Here is a 14,617-nt window from a genome sequence, read left to right as displayed (position 1 = left end):
AGCTTGGGGCTTCCCCGGTTGCTCAGCTGGTAAAGAATCTGCCTGCAATGCAGGAGACCTGGGTTTAATCCCTGGGTTGGGAAGATCCCCTGGAGAAGGGAACTGCTACCCACTCCAGTATTCTGGCCTGGGGAATTCCATAGACTGTGTAGTCCATGGAGTTGCAAAGAGTCGGACACGACTGAGCGACTTGCACACAAGGGCATAGATTCAAAAGGGAGCAGAAGGAACTTCCATTGTATAAATGAAAGGAGAAAAACTCTGACAGAAAATTCCAGTTTCATGGAGCTTACCTCCTACACTTTGGATTAAACTTGTCCTCAAAAAGATGTCTACTAGTAGAAGTCAATAAATGTCCTTTTTTTTTTTTCCTATCCTGATATTTTTGTGCTTGGTGTGCACTTTATGATCTGTGTTTGTTGTTGTCTGTTTTAAACTGAAATTTGTGAACAAGGTAAACATCAAAGAGACTTGTCCCAGTCAGTTCTAAGCCATGAGGTCCAGTGTGGGCTCCACATCTGTAAAGAGCTAACCCTAGAATTACTGGTGTGTATTTGAAGCCACCGGTGGTTTCGTGAGCCACTGGCTCCTTTAACATGTGCCTTTATGGACCTGGAGATAGTTCTGGGTCTGCTCAGAATCTACTCCGTTTACCAGGAAGCCTCCCACTTCCTGTGCGAAAAACCGGTTTTTCATCATATCATTCTAACCTACTTTCTATTTTGCAGAAATCTCTTGAGATGCTAGCAGCAGACAGAATACTGTTTTTTTTTTTTTTTTTTTCAGTAATACTAGGTTTCACATATTGTTACTTTCATTTTTTATTTTTTTCATTCATTTAAGAGGCTGAAGTTTTATACATAAGATCAGAACACCATCAAACAAGTAAGAGACCACAGAAACAGCATGGGAAATCCAGGCAAAATCCTGCTACAAGGTAATAGACAATAGGGGTGTGTGTGTGTGTGTGTGTGTGTGTGTGTGTGTGTGTGCGTGTGTGTGTGTGTATGCAGTTGTCAAGGAAGGTTGTAGAAAGACCTGTTACTCTGACTTTCTGCCTGCCCCTCTGTCTCATGCACACATTTAACCTCTTTCTAGATGTTTTTGTGCCTGGGATGGTAGTTTTTCATTTTGACACTGACTAAAATGAAATTTTTTTTCTCAAAGGGTAGTCTCTAGTTTTTAAAATTTATTAATTTCACGTGTACGAGGTAAGGATTCAGTATCTGTATATGTTGTAAAATGATCACCGAGATGAGCAGTTAAATTCCCTCACCATACATGATCACAACATTATTTTCCTTGTGATGAGAACTGTTAAGACCTATTCTCTCAGCAACTTTCTGATATACAATACAGTATTATTAACTATAGTTGCCATGCTGTACATTACATCTCCATGACTTTTTAACTTTATAGCTGAAGGTTTGTATCTTTTGACCCTCTGCTCCTACTTGGCCCACCACATCTTGTCTTTGGCAACAAGAAATGTGTTCTTTGTATCTATGAACTCATTTTTGTTTGTTTTTCTAGATTCCACATATAAGTGAAATCACATGACATTTGTTTTTCTTTGTTTGACCTGTTTTACTTAGCGTAATATTTTCAAGGACCATTCTTGTTGTCTCAAATGGAAAGATTTCTTTTCCTTCTTCTTTTTTTTGGTGGCTGAGTAATATTTTCTTGTGTGTGTATCTATCTCTGTCTTATCTTTCTATACTCAGTTCAGATCAGTCACTCAGTCGTGTCTGACTCTTTGAGACCTCAAGGACTGTAGCACGTCAGGCTTCCCTGTCCATCACCAACTCCTGTAGCTTACTCAAACTCATGTCCATCGACCTAACCATCTCATCCTCTATTGTCCCCTTCTCCTCCCACCTTCAATCTTTCCCAGCATCAGGGTCTTTTCCAAGAAGTCAGTTCTTCGCATCAGGTGGCCAAAGTATTGGAGTTTCAGATTCAGCATCAGTCCTTCCAATGAATATTCAGGACTGATTTCCTTTAGGATGGACTGGTTGGATCTCCTTGCAGTCCAAGGGACTCTCAAGAGTCTTCTCTAACACCACAGTTCAAGAGCATCAATTCTTCGGCACTCAGCTTACTTTATGGTCCAACTCTCACATCCATACATGACTACTAGAAAAACCTTAGCTTTGATGATACGGACCTTTGTTGGCAAAGTAACTTCTCTGCTTTTTAATATGCTATCTAGGTTGGTCCTATCTTTTCTTCCAAGTAGCAAGCGTCTTTTAATTTCATGGCTGCAGTCACCATCTGCAGTGATTTTGGAGCCCCCCCAAAATAAAGTCTGCCACTATTTCCATTGTTTCCCCATCTATTTGCCATGAAGTGATGGGACTGGATGCCATGATCTTCGTTTTCTGAATGTTGAGTTTTAAGCCAACTTTTTCACTCTCCTCTTTCACTTTCATCAAGAGGCTCTTTAGTTCTTCTTCACTGTCTGCCATAAGGGTGGTGTCATCTGCATACCTGAGGTTATTGATATTTCTCCCGGCAATCTTGATTCCAGCTTGTGATTCATCCAGCCCAGCATTTCTCATGATGTACTCTGCATATAAGTTAAATAAGCAGGATTACAATATACAGCCTTGACATACTCGTTTCCCAATTTGGAACCAGTCTGTTGTTCTATGTCCAGTTCTACCTGTTGCTTCTTGACCTGCATACAGATTTCTCAGGAGGTAGGTCAGGTGGTAATCCCATCTCTTTAAGAATTTTCCACAGTTTCTTGTGATCCACACAGTCAAAGGCTTTGGTGTAGTCAATAAAGCAGATGTTTCTATATTACATTTTCTTTATCCATTCATCCATCAAGAGGCACTTAGGTTGCGTCCATATCTTGGCTGTTATAAATAGTACTGCAATGAACATGGGGGTGTGTATATCTTTTGAATTTAGTTTTTTCATTTTCTTTAGACAAATACCAAGAAGTGGAATTGTGGGATCATAAGGTAGTTCTCTTTTTAATTTTTTCAGCAAACTCAATAGGGTTTTTCATAGTGGTTGCACAAATTTGCACTCCCACCAACAGTGCACCTTCTTCTCCACAATTCCCTCTTCTTCACATTCTTGCCAACTATTGTTATTTCTTGTCTTTTTGATAAAAGCCATTCTAATAGGTGTGAGGTGATATGATATCATATTATGGCTTGATTTCAATTCATTTGATAATTAGTGATGTTGAGTACCTTTTCATGTATCTGTTGGTACATGTTGGTCTTCTCTGTAAAAATATTTATTCAGATCCTCTGACCCATTTTTAATGAAATTTTAAAAATTAAGCTGTAAAGGCTCTTTATATATTTTGGATATTAACTTCTCATCAGACATATAATTTGTAGATATTTTCCTCTATTCAGGAGGTTGTGTTTCCTTTTGTTGATGATTTCCTTAGCTGTGCAGAGAATTTTTAGTTTGAAATAGTTCCACTTGTTTATTTTTAGACTTTTTGCCTTTGCCTTTGGTTCAAATCATAAAAATCAACCCCAAGACAGGTATCAATAGCATCCCCTCTAGTTTTATTCCAGTAATTTTATACTGAATCAGATTGATTATGTTTTTTGCAGCTGAAGATGGAGAAGCTCTATACAGTCAGCAAAAACAAGACCAGGAGCTGACTGTGGCTCAGATCATGAGCTCCTTATTGCAAAATTCAGGCTTAAATTGAAGAAAGTAGGGAAAACCCCTAGGCCATTTGGGTAAGACCTAAATCAAATCCCTTGTGATTGTACAGTAGAGGTGATAAATAGATTCAAGGGATTAGGTCTAGTAGACAGAGTGCCTGAAGAACTATGGATGGAAGTTCATAGCATTGTACAGGAGGCAGTGACCAAAACCATCCCAAAGAAAAAGAAATGCAAGAAGGCAAAGAGGTTGTCTGAGGAGGCTTTATGAATAGCTGAGGAAAGAAGAGAAGTGAAAGGCAAGGGAGAAAGGGGAAAATATATCCAACTGGATGCAGAGTTCCAGAAAATAGCAAGGAGAGATAAGGTCTTTAAATTTTTTTTAAAATTTATATTTAATTGAAGGATAATTGCTTTACAACATTGTGTTGGTTTCTGCCATACATCAAATTGTTGAGAAGGCCTTCTTAAGTGAACAAAGCAAAGAAATAGAGGAAAACAATAGAATGGGAAAAACTAGAGATCTCTTCAAGAAAATTGGAGATATCACGGGAATATTTCATGCAAGGATGAGTATGAGGACAGAAATGGTAAGGACCTAAAAGAAGCAGAAAAGATTAAGAAGAACCAGCAAGAATACATGGAAGAACTATACAAAAAAAGGTTTAATGACCTGGATAACCATGATGGTATGGTCACTCACCTTGAACCAGACATCTTGCAGTATGAAGTCAAGTGGGCCTTAGGAAGCACTACTATGAACAAAGCTAGTGGAGGTGATGGAATTCCAGCTGAGCTCTTTAAAATCCTAAGTGGTGATGCTGTTAAAGTGCTACATTCAATATGTCAGCAAATTTGGAAGACTCAGCAGTGGCCACAGGACTGGAAAATGTCAGTTTTCACTCCAAACCCAAATAAGAGCAATGACAGAATGTTCAAGCTATCATACAATTGCACTCATTTCACAAGGTTATGCTCAAAATCCTTCAAGCTAGGCTTCAGTAGTACATGAATCAAGAACTTCCAGATGTACAAGCAGGATTTAGGAAAGGCAGAGGAACCAGAGATCAAATTGCCAATGTTCATTGGATCATGGAAAAAGCAAGGGAATTCCAGAAAAACATCTACTTCTGCTTCATTGACTGCTAAAGCCTTTAACTGTGTGGATCACAATGCCCTGTGGAAAATTCTTCAAGAGATGGGAATACCAGACCACCTTACATGTCTCCTGAGAAAACTGAATGCAGGTCAAGAAACAACAGTTAGAACCAGACATGGAACAATGCCACTGGTTCAAAACTGGGAAAGGAAAACAAGGTTGTACATTGTCAATCTACTCATTTAACTTCTATGCAGAGTACATCATGTGAAATGCTGTACTGGATGAATCACAAGCTGGAATCAAGATTGCCAGGAGAAATATCAACAGCCTCAGATATGCAGATGATACTACTTTAATGGCAGAAAGTGAAGAAGAACTAAGGAGCTTCTTGATGACGGTGAAAGAGGAGAGGGGAAAGCTGACTTGAAACTCAACTTTCAAAACAACTAAGATCATGGCATCTGGTCCCATCACTTCATGGCAAATAGAAGGAGAAAAAGAGACAGATTTTCTTTTCTTGGACTCCAAAATCACTGTGGCTTCAAAGTCTCTCCAAAATGACTGCAGTCATGAAATGAAAACATACTTGCTACTTGAAAGGAAAGCTATGACAAACATAGACAGTGTTTTAAAAAGCAGAGATATCATTTTGCCAACAAAGGTCCGTATAGTCAAAGCTATGGTTTTTACAGTAGTCATGTATGGGTGTGAGAGTTGGACCATAAAGAAGGCTGAGAGCCTAAGAATTGATGTTTTCAAACTGTGGTGTTGGAGAAGACTCTTGAGAGTCCCTTGGACTACAAGGAGATCAAACCAGTCAACCATAAAGATGATCAACCCTGAATATCCACTGGAAGGGCTGACAGTGAAGCTGATGCTCCAATATTTTTGCCACCCGATGAAAAGAGCTGACTCATTGGAAAAGACCCTGATGCTGGGAAAGATTGAAGGCAGAAGGAGAAGAGGGTAGCAGAGAATGAGATGGTTAGATAGCATCACCAACTCAGTAGACAAGAATTTGAGCAAACTCCAGGAGATAGTGAAGGACACAAGATCCTGGTGTGCTGCAGTCCATGGGGTCATAAAGAGCTGGAAAAGACTTAGTGACTGAACAACAACTAGGAGTTTTATGACTTCAGATCTTTAATCAAGTATTTAACCCATTTTGAGTTAATTTTTGTGTATGGTCCAAGTTAGTGATCAACTTTTATTGCTTTGCATGCAACTTTCAAATTTCCCCAATATCCCAATAATTTATTAGAGTCTGTCCTTTCCCCATGGTATAGTCTTGACTTTTTAAAAAATTAAAAAAAAAAAAAAAAAAAAGAACTCATTGACTATATATGCATGGGTTTATTTCTGCTCTGTTGTTCCATATGTATATTTTTATGCCAATAGCATACTGTTGGGATCACTACAGCTTTGCAATATAGTTTGAAATTAGGGTGCATGATGCCCCTAATTGTTATTCTTTCTCAAGTCTGCTTTGGCTAATCAGCATCTTTTGTACTTCCTTCCAAATTTTAGGAATGTTTGTTCTAGTTATGTGGAAAATGCTATTGAAATTTTGATAGGGATTGCATTGAATCTGTTGATTGCTTTAGTACTCTAGACATTTAAATGATATTAATTCTTCCAATTTCATCAGTATGGCATATCTTTTCATTTATTTACTGAACCTCTTACAGTTTTCAGAGATTTTTCACCTCCCTTGTCAGAAGTGAGCTGCTATAGATCTATTCCTGGATTTTTTATATTGTTTCGTTGATCTAAGTACCCATAATTCCAAAATAGCCTTTAGTTTTGATCACTCTAGCTATAAAATAGTTTTAAATTTGGTTAGAGTGATCCCACATGTTTTTCTTCATTCAATTTGTTTTATCTATCTTAATTCATAAGCTTTTTCATAAATCTTTCAGAATAACTTTTATACAATTATTAAAGATTTTGCTGGGATTTGGACTAAAATTGCATTAAACCAGGATGTCAACTTGGGAAAGAATTGACATCTTAATTATGTTCAGGTTTTCAGCTGATAGATATGGTTATACTTTCCATTTATTTATATCTTTGATTTCTTTCATCCGTCTTTCAGTGTACAAGCTCTTTACATGTTCTGTTAGCTATACTTAAGTCTCTCTTTCTGTTCTTATTGTAAATATTATATTTTTAACTTTAATGTCTTCATTGCCATATATAGACATACATGCTGATTTTTAAAATTGATTTTGAAATCTGCACTTTTGATAAAATCCATTATTAGTTATATAGAATTTTTTATGAAGGGGAGGGCATTCCTTGGGAATTTTTGTGTGGACCATTATATCAAATGAGGGCAGGTATAATTTTATTTAGGGGTTTCCCTGGTGGCTCAGACAGTAAAGAATCTGCCTGGAGTGCAGGAGACGTGGGTTTGATCTCTGGGTTGGGAAGATCCCCTGGAGAAGGGCATGGCAATCTACTCCAGTATTCCTGCCTGTAGATTTTTCATGGACAGAGGAGCCTGGAAAGCTATAGTCTGCAGGGTTGCAAACAGCTGGACACAGTTGAGCGACTAACATGCACAGACACACTCACAGACACACACATACACACACAATTTATTTTCGATATGTATGTGTTCTGACCACTTCCTCTTCATTCTGTAGATGAAGGAGGGTCCCCTACCTTTAATAGTATGAGATGGCTGAACATGCAACATCCAAATGGACAGATGAATTTGATAGCAGCTTATTATGTAGACTCACAGCCTGAGGATACAACTCCCTCCGTAGGGGCACATGGAGGCTGCACTCAGGAACATAGTGAATAAGTAGGGGCTATGGAAGACAACCTTTGTAGTAACAAGATAATGGGGTCCCCCTGGATTTTACGGAAGGGTGTTTTTGGTTTGTCAGAATAGTTTCATTAGCTTATCGGGATGTGAAAGCTTAGACTGAGAATCAAGGGCAGTTCAGCTGTTCAGGTTGACGGGAAGGAGCTGGGCAGAGAAACAAACCTGGTGAAAGCAGAGAAGGAACTTACTATCTGGGGCCCTTGAGGCTTGACGAGGTCTTGGCTGCAATTCAAATTTCAGATCTCACAATATAGCACACCACTGATTTCTTTTTCTTGTTTTATTACTCAGACTAGGACTTCCATTAATGTGTTAACTAAAGGAGGAGAAAGGCATGCGACCATGTGGATAGAATTATAAAATAGTTTTTAGAGATAGAATTATAAAATAGTTTTTATAGATAGAATTATAAAACTGAATTCAATCTCTGTTCTTCATTTTTAAAAATTTTAAACCTCTTATTAAAGAATGAGTATTCAAGAGGAATTTTCTCCATCTAAAAAGACTACTTTGCTGCACATATCAGACTCAATGGCAAAATATTTAAAATTTTCTTCTTGATATCTGGAATACTGGAGATGGTAGACAATCAAAAATGGAGAGAAAAAATAAAGCTATAAGTGTTGCAATGGAGGTAAAATTGTCATTATTTACTCTTAATTTAATCCTACACTTTGAAAATAAAAATAGTAGACAAATTAACAGATTTAATAGTATTGTTGGATAAAAGGCCAATATATAGAAAACCAACTCTATTATGCTCTACCTGAAATGAAGAAAGATCAAAACTGAGAAAATGCTACCATTCAGAGTAGCAATCCCAAATATAAAATATCTAGGAATAAACCTAACAAGATATGAGTAAGACTTCTATACTGAAAACTACAAAACATCATTGGGAGAAGTCAGTGAACCCACGTAACTGATGACAACAAAGATCAGAGACGGTAAGGGTAAGTATTTTAAATGCTGCTGCTAAGATGACACCACCCTTACGGCAGAAAGTGAAGAGGAACTTGAAAAGCCTCTTGATGAAAGTGAAAGAGGAGAGTGAAAAAGTTGGCTTAAAGCTCAACATTCAGAAAACTAAGATCATGGCACATGGTCCCATCACTTCATGGCAAATAGATGGAGAAACAGTGGAAGTAGTGGCTGACTTTATTTTTCTGGGCTCCAAAATCACTGCAGATGGTGATTGCAGCCCTGAAATTAAAAGACGCTTACTCCTTGGAAGGAAAGTTATGACCAACCTAGATAGCATATTAAAAAGCAGAGATATTACTTTGCCAACAAAGGTCCGTCTGGTCAAGGCTATGGTTTTTCCAGTGGTCATGTATGGTTGTGAGAGTTGGACTGTGAAGAAAGCTAAGCACTGAAAAATTGATGCTTTTGAACTGTGGTGTTGGAGAAGACTCTTGAGAGTCCCTTGGACTTCGAGGAGATCCAACCAGTCCATCCTGAAGGAGATCAGTCCTAGGTGTTCATTGGAAGGACTGATGCTGAAGCTGAAGCTCCAATACTTTGGCCACCTGATGTGAAGAGTTGACTTGTTGGAAAAGAACTTGATGCTGGGAGGGATTGGGGGCAGGAGGAGAAGGGGACAACAGAGGATGAGATGGCTGGATGGCATCACCGACTCGATGGGCATGAGTTTGAGTAAACTCCAGGAGTTGGTGATGGACAGGGAGGCCTGGCGTGCTGCGATTCATGGGGTCGCAAAGAGTCGGACACTACTGAGCGACTGAACTGAACTGAACTGAACTGAAGTCACTTCAGTCGTGTCTGACTCTGTGTGACCCCATCCCTGGGATTCTCCAGGCAAGAACACTGGAGTGGGTTGCCATTTCCTTCTCCAATGCATAAAAGTGAAAAGTGAAAGTGAAGTCGCTCAGCCATGTCCGACTCTTCGCGACCCCATGGACTGCAGCCTACCAGACTTACCTCTAAATTAACCTATATTCAATTAAATTTTCATTGAAAATCAAGGTAAAGATTTTGTTTGCTTGATCGTTTCTTCTGCTTTTTTCTTAGGTCTGTGTGGGTGAAGGTGTGTTTATGTGCCGCTGTTGTTGTTCAGACGCTCACTCGTGTCCGACTCTTTGCGACCCCATGGACTGCAGCACTCCAGGCTTCCCTGTCCTTCACCATGTCCTGGAGCTTGCTCACACTCATGTCCATTGAGTCGGTGATGCCATCCAACCATCTCGTCCTCTGTTGTCCACTTCTCCTCCTGCCTTCAATCTTTCCCAGCATCAGTATCTTTTCTAATGAATCAGCTCTTCACATCAGGTGGCCAAAGTATTGGAGTTTCAGCTTTAGCATCAGTCCTTCCAAAGAATATTCAGGCTTGATTTCCTTTAGGATTGACTGGTTTCATCTCCTAGCAGTTCAGCAGACTCGCAAGAGTCTTCTCCAACACCACAGTTCAAAAGCATCAATTCTTCAGCACTCAGCCTTCTTTATAGACCAGCTCTCACATCTGTACATGACTGCTGGGAAAACCGTAGCTTTGACTATACAGACCTTTGTTGGCAAAGTAATGTCTCTGCTTTTTAATATGCCATCTAGGTTTGTCATAGCTTTTCTTCCAAGGAGCAAGTCGCTTTTCATTTCATGGCTGCAGTCACCATCTGCAATGATTTTGGAGCCCAAGACAATAAAGTCTGTCACTGTTTCCATTGCCTCCCCATCTATTTGCCATGAAGTGATGGAACTGGATGTGTATGTGTGAAGATTGTAAAACTAAATTTAAAATTTCAACATAAATTTCATAGCCTAGAATCACCTAGGAAATGTTCAAAAGTAAGAACAAACCTGGGAGAAAATTAGTAAAACATAACAAAAGCCTTGTTAGATTATGTATTGGCTATGCTAATTGACACATTGTGGTTTATTAACCAACATAGTGTGATATTTGCTTGGGTGAAGAGGAATAGGAAAACAGAAAAAAATAGAAATTCTAGAACCAGATCCTCTCTCAAATAAAATGCTCTCGTCTATGCTGGCACTGCAGAGCAATGGGACGAAGATTGTCTTTTCAATAAACATAACTGGGTCATTTGAACGTCTCTTTGAGAAAACTTACCATGTCACTTACTCTAATCACTGGGCTTCCCCCATGGCGCTAGTGGTAAAGAACCCACCTACCAACGTAGGAGATGCAAGAGATGTGGGTTTGATCCCTGGGTAGGGAAGATTCCCTGGAGAAGAAAATGGCAAACCACTCCAGGATTCTTGCCTGGAGAATTCCACGGACAGAGGAGCCTTGGTGGGCTACAGTGCATAGGGTCGCAAAGAGTCAGACATGACTGAAGAGACTTATGCACACTCTAACCATTAATAAAATAAGTTCCAGACAGATTGAAACTGTTTTTGAAAAGGAAGGGGGTCCTCGTCCCCTCCTCTCTATGTCCTCAGCCTGCCATCTGCCTGTGGAAAAACTTTAGCCAAAGAATAAGTGTAGTCAGAGAAGTGAGAACATGCAGAAACAAAGGGAAGCAGCCACCTCCCCTGACATCTGGACCGGCGCTGAACTCAGACCGTGAGAATGTGGTGGACAGGACACCACACGTCTTCTGAGATTGCATCTGAAGAAGTCCTGGGGCTTTCATTTTCCTCTCAGAAGGGCTGAGCTACCAGGTGAGAACTCGTCTTTACTGCTGGTGGGACCACATTAGAGGCGCTGGATCTGCTGAGAGAGAGGCTGTCTCCACACCCCAGGGGAGCCTCAGGAGACCACCCGCCCCAGCGGCCATCTGACTGCAGCCACATGACGGACCTTCCGTGAGAACCACCTACTATGTTCAGTCAACTCTCAGGACTGTAAAAAAATCACTAAATGGCTGTAGTTTTAAAATAACTAATCAATTAATTTTTGGTTGCTCAGTCTTTGTCACTGTGTGCAGGCTTTCTCCAACTGCACGGAGCTGGGGCCACCCCCTAGCTGTGCGCGCAGGCTTCTCATTGCCCCGGCTTCTATTTCTATAAAGCTCAGTCTCTAGAGCGCCGGCTCAGTACTTGTGGCACTGAGGCTTGGTTGCTCTGAGGCATGTCAAATATTTCTGAAGCAGGGATTGAACCCATGTGCTCTGCCATTGACAGACAGATTCTTATTCACTGTACCATCAGGGAAGTCCAATGGCTGTAGAAGTTTTGGGGTAATTTTTTTGGAAGCAGCTGTGGAAATTTTATTTTTATTTATTAAAATTTTTTTATTATGGAAATTTTCAAACATAACTGAAAATGGAAGGAGTAGTGTAAGGACTTTTACACAGAAGTAGGTCATGAAATATTGTGGTTTTCGATTTCCTCTAAAACGTCAAATCTACTGGCACAAAATTCTTTATATTCTGTTAGCATCTTTTTAATGTTTGTAGAATCTGTAGGAATGGCATCTTTTCATTATAGATGCTAATAATTTGCGAGTTGGATTTTTCTTCCTTGTCAGTCTTGCAGGTGGATTATAAAAAAAAAAAAAAGAAAACTTTAGCTTTGTGATTTTCTTTATTATACATCTGTTTTCTTTTCTTTTTTTTTTTTATTATTATTATTATTATTATTTTTTCCAGTGGGTTTTGTCATACATTGATATGAATCAGCCATAGATTTACATGTATTCCCAATCCCGATCCCCCCTCCCACCTCCCTCTCCACCCGATTCCTCTGGGTCTTCCCAGTGCACCAGGCCGGAGCACTTGTCTCGTGCATCCCACCTGGGCTGGTGTTTTCTTTTAAAATTAACTGCAAATCCTTTATTGCTATCAAACAGGAATCAATTTTTTTTTTTTTTTTTGGCTGCACCAGATGGCATGTAGGATCTTAGTTCCATGACCTGGGATTGAACCTGTGCTCCCTGCATTGGAAACTTGGAGTCTTAACCACTGGACCACAACTGAAGCCTCTATACATTTATTTTCCATCCTATTTATTCCCTCTCTTACCATCATCATTTCCTTTCTTCTACTTTTCTCAGTGTGTGTTACTTCAGTTTACACAGCATGTTTTGTTGAAGACACTATTCTTTCCCCATCATATATTTTTGGCTCCCTTGTCAAATACTAGTTGACTGTACATCCAAGGGTTTAATTCTGGGCTCTCTATTCTATTTCAATGGTCTGTGTGTCCATTTTAATGTCAGGCTATACTGTTTTTATTACTATAACTTTTTGCTATAGTTTGAAATCAGGAAGTGTGATACCTCTGGCTTTGTCCTTTCTCAGGGTTGCTTTGGGTATTCTGGGTCTTTTGTACTTTATGATTTTCTTTTTTTCTTTTTTGCTATCCAGGCTGGCTAGTCCTACCTTTATTCACTTAACACTTGGCATATTATCCCTTTGCATGGCTAAACTGCAATTCATCTGTTCTTTCTCTGAAAATTAAGACTGATTTTTTCTCTTCAGTGACATTTTTAATATGTCATCTTGGGCACATATGTGAGAATTTATTTAGAATGTTTTTAACTAGGATGGAAATCTGGGATTATCTGACTACCCAAAGGGGTATACACCAGTATTTAATATATTTTATAATTTTTTAACATACATAATATTTATAATCAAGACAAGTTTATAAGTTTCTCTCTTAGAATTTTGAAATAATTTTACTATTCCAAACCCTGGTGCCACAAACATTAGAGTAGAGATCTCTTTAGGCTCATGTAGGATTGTTCCTTTAAGACAGACATTGTCTTAGTTCCTTCAGGCCCCCAGAACCAAACACTATAAGTGGGATAGGTTATAAATAACAGAATTTTATATCTCACAGCTCTGCAGGCTGGGAAATCTGAGTTCAGGGTGCCAGCAAGGTCAAGTGCTGGTGAGAAACCTCTTCTTGTTTTGCAAACTGCCAACATCTCACTTGTGGCCTCATATGATAGAAAGGGAAGACCCTGGTCTCTTTGGTCCTTTATAAGGGCATTAACCTCATTCATAGGGGCTCCATCTTCAAGACCTAATCACTCCCAAAGGCTCCACTTCCTAATACCATCACATTAGGGATCAGGTTTCAACAGACACATTTTGTAGAGGCACAAACATTCAGAACATAGATATATAGATGTGGATTTTATTGTTGTTGTCAATCATGCAACATTTGCACTGTTAATTTTAATGAATGTGTTAACTGCTCAGCTGTGTCTGACTTTTTGCGACCTCGCGGACTGTAGGCTGCCAAATCCCTCTGACCATGGAATTTTCCAGGCAAGAATTCTGAAGTAGGTTGCTATTCCCTTCTCCAGGGTATCTTCCCAACCCAGAGATTGAACCCAGGTCTCCTGCATTGCAGGCATATTCTTTACCATCTGAGCCACAGATACAACCAACTTCATGATGTTACTAATAATATTTGAGAGGATCCATCCTCACAGCATCTTCTAGATCCTTTATTTACAAAACCAGACTACTACACTTGCCAATTTTGGGGAGAAATGTTTCATCATGTTGCTATCTGAATTTATATGTTTTTTCTTTAGGAAAAAAAAAGGTTATTTTAACAAATCTCCTGAGGTGTAATTAGCTTACCACAATTTCATTCTTTCTACATGTAAAATTTAATGTCTTAGTAAATTATAGATTTTTTCTTGTTTTAAATTTATTTTTTATTGAGGTAACATTAATTTAGGAGGAGAAGGGGATGACAGGATGAGATGGTTGGATGGCATCACTGACTCTATGGACATGAGTTTGAGTAAGCTCTGGGAGTTGCTGATGGACAGGGAAGCCTGGCGTGCTGCAGCCCATGGGTCTCCAAGAGTCGGACACAACTGAGCAACTGAACTGAAATGAACATTAATTTATAACACTATATAAGTTTTACATTAAAACCTTATATTTTTACTTTTGTGTATACTAGAGCATGCCAGAAATTTAGTTTCCATTCACCTTCATACAGTTGATCCCCTTTACCCATTTCACCCTCCTCCCACTTCTGGATACTTATACAAAGACTATGAAACACTATCTCAAAAAATACTGTATCCACATGTTTATCATAGTGATATTTGCAATAGTCAAGATATGGAAATAACCTAAGTGTCCA

The sequence above is a fragment of the Dama dama genome, chromosome 7, assembly GCF_033118175.1.
Source record: "Dama dama isolate Ldn47 chromosome 7, ASM3311817v1, whole genome shotgun sequence".
In the NCBI taxonomy this organism is placed as follows: Eukaryota; Metazoa; Chordata; class Mammalia; order Artiodactyla; family Cervidae; genus Dama; species Dama dama.
The sequence above is the reverse complement of the archived record's forward strand: the minus strand, read 5'-3'. Positions refer to the sequence as shown.